The 9,823-nt window shown below is 37.3% G+C and overlaps 1 non-coding gene across 1 annotated transcript; it reads left to right on the forward strand.

The window, feature by feature from the left end:
• Positions 1-1,184: 1,184 nt before the first annotated feature.
• On the forward strand, positions 1,185-1,291 carry LOC141602786 (small nucleolar RNA R71). The gene has a single exon (XR_012524695.1). It is a non-coding gene; the product is annotated as a small nucleolar RNA R71 (small nucleolar RNA).
• Positions 1,292-9,823: the final 8,532 nt, after the last annotated feature.

A 9,823-nucleotide genomic window follows, 5' to 3' on the forward strand; every position in this document is an offset into this window, starting at 1 on the left:
ATATCTTTCATGTACTTTGCATAGGCCGGAACGTGATTGATTAATTCCGTGAAAGGAATTGAGACTTCTAAATTCTTCAAAATTTCCATGAACTTTCCAAGTTGATCATCAAATTTGGGCTTGGCTTGACGACTTGGAAAAGGAAGTCTAATCACAAGGGCTCCTTCTCTTTGGCTTTGTCTTCATTTTTCTTTGAACTTTCTTCTTTTGATGATTCCCCTTCTTTGGGACTTTGCACAACAACTTCATTCTCACTAGCTTTCACAACTTCATTCTCAACTTGCTCCTTCGGTGCTTCATATCTTGTACCACTTCTCAAGTGAATGGCACTAACCGTTTCATGTCTAGGGGGATTACTTTGTGGTGGTAATTGCCCCTTTTGTCTTTGTGAGCTTGAAGATGCTAGTTGGGTCAATTGTGTTTCCAACATCTTGGTGTGAGCTAGAATTTTGTTGATGGTGGTATCTTTTGCTTGGCTATCTTTTTGCATTTGAGTGAAAAATTCTTGTTGATTCTTTTGCATTTGGAGGACCGCTTTTTGGACATCAAAACCTTGGTCATTTTGGTGATTGTATGGATTTTGATTTTGGTAACCTTGGTTTTGATTGTAAAAGGGTCTTTGATTTTGATTTCTCATGGGTGGTGGAGTGTATGTTGTTTGAGGGTTTTGAACATTTTGGCTTTTGTATGAGAGATTTGGATGGAACTTGGTGTTTTCATTGTAAAAATTTGAATAAGGGGTACCACTTTTGTAAGCTTGGAAAGCATTGACTTGTTCGGTTGTTCCCCTACACTCACTTGAGTCATGACCCAAAGTTCCACAATTCTCACATATCCCACTTGGGATTGATGAGGATGCCGTCATGGCATTGACATGATGTTTTGATGTTTTTGAGTTTTCCTCAAGTCTAGCCATAGCTTGTTCAAACTTCAAGTTGATTGTGTCAATGTGAGCACTAAGTTGAGCACCCAATTGAGTAACGGAGTCCACTTCATACTTTCCTCCTCTAGTAGCCTTGCGAGGTCTACTATATTGTGAATTATGGACCGCCATTTCCTCAATCTTGTTCCATGTTTGATTGTCATCAACTTCGGTGAACATTCCATTTGATCCCATATTGAGAATGTTCCTTGAATCTTCATATAAACCATTCCAAAATTGTTGCACTAAAAACCATTCGCTAAGTCCATGGTGAGGACATGAGCGACAAATACCTTTGAACCGCTCCCAAGCTTCATACAAAGATTCTTCATCCCTTTGCTTAAAACCCGTAATTTGAGCTCTTAGCATGTTAGTCTTTTCCGGTGGGTAGAATTTTTTGTAGAAAGCTAGAGCTAACTTCTTCCAAGAATCTATTCCAAGGGTGGCCTTATCAAGGCCCTTCAACCATTGCTTTGCGGTGCCGATTAACGAAAAAGGAAATAAGACCCATCTTATTTGGTCTTGAGTCACGCCCGTTTGAGAGATAGCTTCACAATAATCGCAAAAGGTTTCCATATGAGAATGAGGGTCCTCACTAGGCATTCCCCCGAATTGGCTCCTCTCAACTAGTTGGATGAAGGCGGACTTGGCAATAAAATTACCGGTGAGATGTTGTGGTGTAGGAGTACCATTTGGTAGATCCTCCTCGGTGGGTATAGAGTGTGACGAGAATTTAGGCATTGTAGGTGGATTTTGTGGGATATTGTTTAATGGGTTTTCTTCTCCTTCTATTGCGAAAGGATTGACAAACTCACTAGTGGGTTGAACAACTTCACCAACACCTCCCAAATTCCTCCTAACAAGTCTCCTATTATTCGTCAAGGTTCTTTCGATTTCACGGTCAAAAGGTAACAAATTTCTTTGTAACCTTCTAGACATGCAAAATATCAAACAACTCGGAAACAATTAGAACAAACCTTGAGGAGTTTTACTTCCCCAAGGTGAAAAAGACACAACTAAAAACAATAAAAGAAATCTTAAATCAATTAAACACCGTCCCCGGCAACGGCGCCATTTTTGATCGAGTCCATTTGGTTTCACAAATTAAGCATATGTGGTCGTTGGTCAATGGTCGATACAAAACACAATTTATACTCCACAAACAACTCTACAATTAGTAAAGAGGCAAGTAAAGGTCGGATCCCAAGGGACGGGTATTGAAATGAGAATTCTATTGTAACTAGTAGTGTCTAAGGGGTGTCACAAATTGGGTTGATGTAGAAGGTTACTAAACTAAAATAACAATGAAAATAAACTAGCAAGATGAATAAAATAAGGGGTGTAAACAATTGATTAAAAGCACTAGGGTGTCATGGGTTCATAGGGGAATCATGGGATATGATCATACAAACATGTTCTCAAATTATAAACAAGCAATTATTGTTGTGATGGATTGAGTTGGGTTATATCTTACAATCCTAGGAAAGTTTGGGTCCCGGAGCCGAATCGATTAGATTGTACAACACCTACAAGTCGACTTAATCTTTCCTACTCAACACATGCATGGTCTAACAAGACTCGAGTTGGGTTATGTCTTACAAGTCAAGTTGAAAGGATAGAAGATGATAGTAAATGCAAGGATTCATAGGCTTAGCATTTCATCAAACATAACATGTGCATGTATTAAGATCAAAACAAGCAAGCAAATAAGATATGAAAGCATATTAATTTAAGCATGAATCATTCCCCATTTTGGTTTCCCCTAATCACCCATTAAACCCTAGCTAAGAGACTACTCACTCATTATCATATTGATCATGCTAGAAAGGTTGTCAATCATACTAACATAATGAAACATGATGAATAAATGAAAGTAATTAACAATAATTAAAAAGGGATTAAGAGATTATACCTACTAATGATTCCAAAATAATGATGCAAAGAATAATAGAAGAACTTGATGATTGATGGAAGGTTGTCAATCTCCCAATAAACCCAATAATCTTCTAATTACCCAAAATAAAGTAAGAACAAGAGAGAGATTAAAGAACTAAAACTTGGATTAAAACTTGATTAATACTTGATTACAATATTGAAGAGAGATTTGATTAATATTAACTACCCTAATTATTGATAAGAAGAACATGCTCCTCTAATTAGACTAATGGGGTATTTATAGTGAAAATTAGGGAGGATGCATTAGGGTTAACTAAGGGCTAAACTAGTAATTACACTTTTTAAGTTGAGCAAGGAGACTCCGGTATTCTCCGAGAGAAGGGCTTCTCTTATCGTGGCTTGAAGAATGAAAACGTCTTTGTCATCAAATCCGTGCGGATGGGAGTCGGGACGGCCGGATCTGGGCTGGAGAATCCGAGCGGATCCTTGGGCAAGACGCTCGGATTGGCGAGGTGGAATCCGAGCGGATTCCCAGGTGGGACGCTCGGATTGGGCTTGGGCGGACGGACGGATTGTGTACAATCCGTTCGGATTGTCTGGCAGCATCTTTTCTTCTTCTTTTCTTCCCTTTTATTCATGAATTCCTTGGGGATTTCCTTGGGGACTCAAGGATCCTTTTCTCAACATTGCTCTTCTACTATAATATGTACAAAGGCCTTCTAGTCTTGTCTCTCCTTGATGCTTGGTCATTGAATATGATCAATTTAGTCTCGTTTTGCCATGAAAATGCAAGATTCTTACTCCTTTCCTACCAAGGGATCAAAATCTCAAAGAATATGCAAAACAAAGAACTAAAGATAAGAAATGACCCAAATAGGCACTAAAAAGCATGGAAACAATGGTAATTCGGGGGCTAAATATACGCCAATTATGGTCACATCACATGTGTGACCCGATTCCCCTAGGCTCTTTTATTATTATTGATTTTAGAGAAAATTGTTGATTACAGCGTTTTATAAACCACTTTTTGTAAATTAGAGCCTTATATACTTTTTTTGTAAATTACATCCAAAATATTACTTCTGATGAGAAATTACAGCCAAAAGATTTACTCCGGTGGAAAATTGATGGAAATTTGAATTTTTGTCACTTAAGTTCATGTTTTTTGATGCAAATACCCTTACCTTCATTTTTTATGTTCATCCCTTATGTTCATCATATTTCACAACTCCATCATCTCTCCTAATTCTTCATTTCTTCAACATTCTTACCTAATCCAATTCGCCCATTTTCTTCAAATTCTACCCTAATCAATTTAATTGAATTCTATTATTTCCATTTTCTCTTAAAAATAATTAGTGTTCTTCATATCTCTTTTCTATACGTTGTAGATCAATTTTCCCCAAATTGAAAATAACTAGGGTTTTTCAATTTTGGTAATATGTCTTTATTTCTTTTCTATATTGATATACTTGGGCTTCTTGATGCTGCAACAATCGTTGATTTTGTTTCTGTTTTTGTTGTTGTTGTTGTAATTTGTGTGATTCATTGATTTGGAAATGTTGGATTGATTTCTGGGTAATTAGATTTTAGGGTTTTAGCAGAGACATTGAGATTAACGTAGTAGTATTGTGTTATGTAATTCTAGGGAGATGGATAGATGGGAGCATATCAATATGGAGAGGTAAGAAATCTATAAGATATTTGTGTTGTGTAATTGTCTGGGAATTTTTTTTGAGAGAGCTGGTAAGGAGAGGTAAAAAAATATGAGTAAGCTTTAAAATAGGACAGCGGTATATCGATCATATTTTTAAAAAATTCATTGAAATCGTCAATTTGGCTCAATTTTAGATGAAAAGTGATATTCTGGATGTAATTTACAAAAAAAATTATATAAGGCTGTAATTTACAAAAAGCGGTTTATAAAAGCCTGTAATCAACTATTTTCTCTTGATTTTACGTTATTTTATCATAGTTTCACCAATCAAACCAAACACCAATCGTAACCGACCTTGATAAAATTCTATCTATAGCATTTCACTACACAACTCCCGTCTCCTTGTGTTCGACCCCTACTTTACTACATTCATTTGTTAGCCAAGTCTAGGGTATTTTTGCTAGGTGTGCGATAGCTTATCAACCCCAGAGGAAGTACAAGAGGGGGTGGTTCAGATAGGGCCATTGCAGCACAGTTAGAGGCTTTGACAGCCCAAATTGTCGAACTGAAGACGTCCCAGTCCTTGGGCAAGCAACAGATGGTTCAGGCCATGATCCAGAAGGAAGTGCCTTGTGAAAGATGTGGAATTGATGGTCATAGTGCAGCAAAGTGTATGAGTACCATAGAGCAAGTTCATGCCTTTCAGTCTCTCAAGCAAGGTACTCCTTATTCTAATTTCTTCCCTGAAATAAGCCAGAATGTGAACAACGCATATGTAATTCCTCAGAATATAGGAAATCAGCCGGGTAACTTTGTTAGATAAAACCAAGGAGGTCAAAATTTTCAATAAATATAATCTCCTCTTCAAGCTCCAAATAATGACATGTTTGAAATTAAGGCAATCCTGCAATAACAGATGATGGCTTCACAAAAGCAAGAAGCTTTGATTACTCAATTGTTGGCTCATAATAAGATCTTGGATAATCAAGTTGCTCAACTTTCAAGCCAAAATTCGAGTAGGCAACCCGACGTTCCTCCTCAAGATAAACAAGCTCATGAGCAAGTTAATGCTATTTCATTGAGGAGTGGTACTACTTATCAAAGTCCGGCAATGCCTGTTGATGAAGGTGATGTGCCTTACATACACCCTAAGGGATTGGGTAATCTAGAGATGAGTGACGATGAAAGTAATAAATCAAGAAAAGAAGTGTCGCGTACTACGAAGAAAAATGTGACAACTGCTGAAAAGTTGGACATGAGTGCCTCAATACTCGATCAAGTGTCGGTTCCAGAGAAAAGATCTGCTAGTGTTTCTAGGTCACTCGGTCGAGTGAACCCATAACTTGATCGAGTGACCCAAGCACCTGATGGCGATGATTTTAGTGCTGAGAAAAAGAAGAAAGAAGCTGAGCCCATTAAAATTACTCTACCTTTTCGACACCGACAACACAAATTCAAGCTAGATCAGCAGTTTGGGAGATTCATGGAGGTAGTGAAGAATCTTCAAGTTAGCGTACCATTTACTGAATTGGTCACTCAAGTGTCGGCTTATTCAAAGTTTTTAAAGGAGATATTAACAAAGAAGAGGCCTTTCAATGAAGTGGAGATAATTACATTTATTGAAGAATGCAGTGCTGTGCTATAATCCCGTTCTCCACCTAAGCTTAAGGATCCAGGGAGTTTTTATATTCCTTGTAATATTGGTCCTTTAGCTATAGACAATGCCTTAGGTGACTTAGGGGTAAGTGTTAGTGTTATGCCATATAAAATCTGCAAACAACTTAACATGAGTAAGCTAAAATGTACTAATATGACCTTGTAAATGACTGACAGATCTGTCAAGTGCCCTTGATTCGGTCCAAAATTAAGTAAAGGTCGGATCCCAAAGGATGGGTATTGAATTAAGTTATCGGTTGTAGAAAGTTATGTCTTAGGGTGTCACAAATTGGGTTGAGTTTTGAGGTAACAAACTACACTACTTAACAATGAAATTTAAAGAAATGAAAGTAAAACAAGAAAGTAAAGTAGGGGTTTGTAAACAATAGATTAAGGCACTAGGGTGTCATGGGTTCATAGGGGATTCATGGTGGTGATCATACGAGATTTGGGTCCCGGAGCCGAGTCGGTCAAGACTGTACAACACCTACAAGTCGACTTAGTTTCTTCCTAGTCACTTTTATGCATGGTCTAACAAGACTCGAGTTAGTTTATATCTTACAAGTCTTGTTGAATAGATAAGAGATGTATGCATGCAAGGTTTTCAATCAAGCAATTTATCAAGCATAATATGTGCATAAGTTGACACTACAACAAGCAAGAAATCTTATGAAAACATATTAGATTAAGTATGAATCTACCCCCATGTTATAGTTACCCTAATCCCCATTAACCCTAGCTAGAAGACTACTCACTCATGACAATGGTAAACATGCTAATAAAGGTGTCAATCATATTAGCAAGGTTAAACATGGTAAATGAGTAAAGTAATAACTAATTAAGCAAGGGAAAAAAAGGATTATACCAACTTTAAGGATGGTCCAATTAATAAGCAAAGAATAATAGAAGAACACAATGATGAAGAGTGGTCAAGTCTTCAATAAACCCCAAATAGTCTTCAAACTACCAAACTAAATCTAAGAACACTTGAATGATTAAAGAGGAATTAAGATATGATTAATATTGAATTGAGTAATACAACTTGATTAATAATGTATAAACTTGATTAATGCTAAATTCTAACTTGGTGATTAATCCCCTAACACAATGGGGTATATATACTAATTAGTACAAGTATTAGGGTAACTAAGGGCTTAAATGACGATTAAGTCTCTAAGAAAAAGATTAGTGCTTTGCAAGTCCTAGAGAGAGCCGTCCGGATTGACATTGAAGCAAACTCGTGCTGCCCAGAGATCCGCTCGACCTGAAGGCGAGACGCCCGGATTGAGTCTTGAGACGCCCAGATCTTTGATCAGCTCTTCTTCTTCTTCTTTGACTGCCTAAGGATCCGTGGGGATCGTTGGAAGGTCGTGGGGGTCTTCACCATTGAACATTATACTTCATTTATTCACTTAGGTCTTTAGTAATGGTCTCCTCTTTGATGCTTGGACATTAGATGCACTCCATTTAGCTCTACTTTGCTCCATAAATGCAAGGCTAGAAATCCTCTCCTACCAAGGACACAAAACCTCAAAGAATATGCAAAGTAGGGAACTAAAGATAAGAAACGACCCTAATAAGCACTAGAAAGCATAGGAACGTGGCTAGTTCAGGGATTAAATGTGCACAAATATGAGTCACATCAAATATCCCCAAACCGAACCTTTGCTCGTCCCGAGTAAAGAGGTGACTAAAATTATGACCCTTATTAATACTACTAGCCGATTTGAGACAATTAGCGGGTCTCACTCCGCCCCTTCAACTCACAACAAGACACCTATGATATAAGATGCTTCTTGCAAGGCAAGGTGGGGCTTGCCAAAATTTCGATACACCCAAGCATTAAGCACACAAAACAAGTAATGGATGCATCTACAAAAGAATAGCCACTTTCCTCATCTAAGTGGCGGAAATCATCTAAAGGGGAAGAAATCTAAGGGTACACACTCCATTGTAGATATCATTTCTCCATGCTACTAAGTCTAAAAGAATACCAACAAATCACCTCCAAGTTGTGTCAAACTACGGTACTTTTATCCTCAATCGCTAAATGCTTTTGTCAAGAGTAGGTTTCCTATGGTGTTAGAAACACTGTAGGATCGCGGAATTCCCCCTCTTGCCTAGACAAGAAGAAGGGTCGTCCCCTCTCCACCATGCAACAAAGAAAGGATCATCAATGGATAAAAGGGATTAATATGCTTTGAGTTTGACAATGGTAGTTTGCTTTTGTTTTGTTTCCCCCCAATTTCTTGTGACATTTGTCTTTTGAGAACATCTCTTTGCCATTTTTGTTGTTTAACAATTTCATACTTGGCAATTTCTTTGAATTTCTTTTTGAATATTTTCAAAGTAACCCCATTTTGTAGCAAGGGTACTTTTATTAAAGCATAGGAGTTTATCTTTGCTTCTCTTTTCATTGATGCAATTTTTGCAAACTTTTTGACTTTCTCTTTGGTACTTGAACTCAAATTGGAGATTTTTGTGCCCATTCCCTTTTGTATTGGCAAAACATGATGATAGAAATGAAAGAACGGTTGCATGACATCAAGGGTCACCTTGGAATAAACGGTAGCCAATGAGTCATCACACCACAAGGTACTCTTGACTAGGCCTTAGTCCATGGGTCAAAAGATACTAGTATGACACATCCTAGGGTGTCTTGAGGGTATTCTAGCAAACAAAGTCTCAAGAAGAAAAATTATCTACAAGGGCCTATATACACTTGCCAAGCTTCCCAACTAGACATTTTCACAAAATTTTACCTAATATGCAACTACATGCCATGATGGAACTAGTATATAAACAACCTAATGCAAATGCTACAATCATTAGTATGCCATATAATCTAAATGGAACTCCTATATCACATTGGTATATACCGTATCAAACAAAAAGGAGCCACATTGTCATTAACATATAAGAAGAAAAAGGAGATTAGGAAAGATCTGCGGTCTTCATATTCTTTATGCCTCGAATGTGGCGTAGTCGGCCCAATGTAATAGAAGTGAACACAAACAAACAAATATATAAAATATATATACATTTCTACACTACAAAGGGAAGAACATGTTTTTGGATTTTAAAATTTTTCGAATTTTTATCATTTTTAAATTTTCGAGTTAGATAGTGTTAGAATTCCCCATCCTCACACTTAGAATGGACATTGTCCCCAATGGACAAAACAATAGGGAATTGCACAAACGCAATAAAATGAATGATGCATGATTCTATACTAGATGCAAACTATATGTGAGATATGTACATGTGATAAATATATACAAGTGATGCAAGCTAAGCTATACTACATGATGCATGCTTTCTATTGTTCGGAGAGCTAATTTGAATTAACTCGGATTCCTTATGAGTGAACTTCCCCAAACCGGACAAAACACTATTGTTAGTGCAAAAAGAAAGGGAAGTTCATTCACAAGGCATGAAATGCAATACATGAATGGAGATTGTCATTTTGGATTCTTGTAGTGGGAGCAAAAAGATAAAACACCTCAATGTGACCGAGGTAGGAGTCCTTTGAGTGGTGCTAGGACTCCAAACTCAAAACTAACAAGAGCCCAAAATGACTCTCAAAGTGATGCAAGTTAAAAGTCATAAAAACATGAGACAAAAACAAAGCAAAAAGAGGGGTAGGAGACTCACAATGGAATAGGCCAATACTAGCATAAGTGATCAACCTC

Source organism: Silene latifolia, chromosome 9 (assembly GCF_048544455.1).
Source record: "Silene latifolia isolate original U9 population chromosome 9, ASM4854445v1, whole genome shotgun sequence".
Classification (NCBI taxonomy): Eukaryota; Viridiplantae; Streptophyta; class Magnoliopsida; order Caryophyllales; family Caryophyllaceae; genus Silene; species Silene latifolia.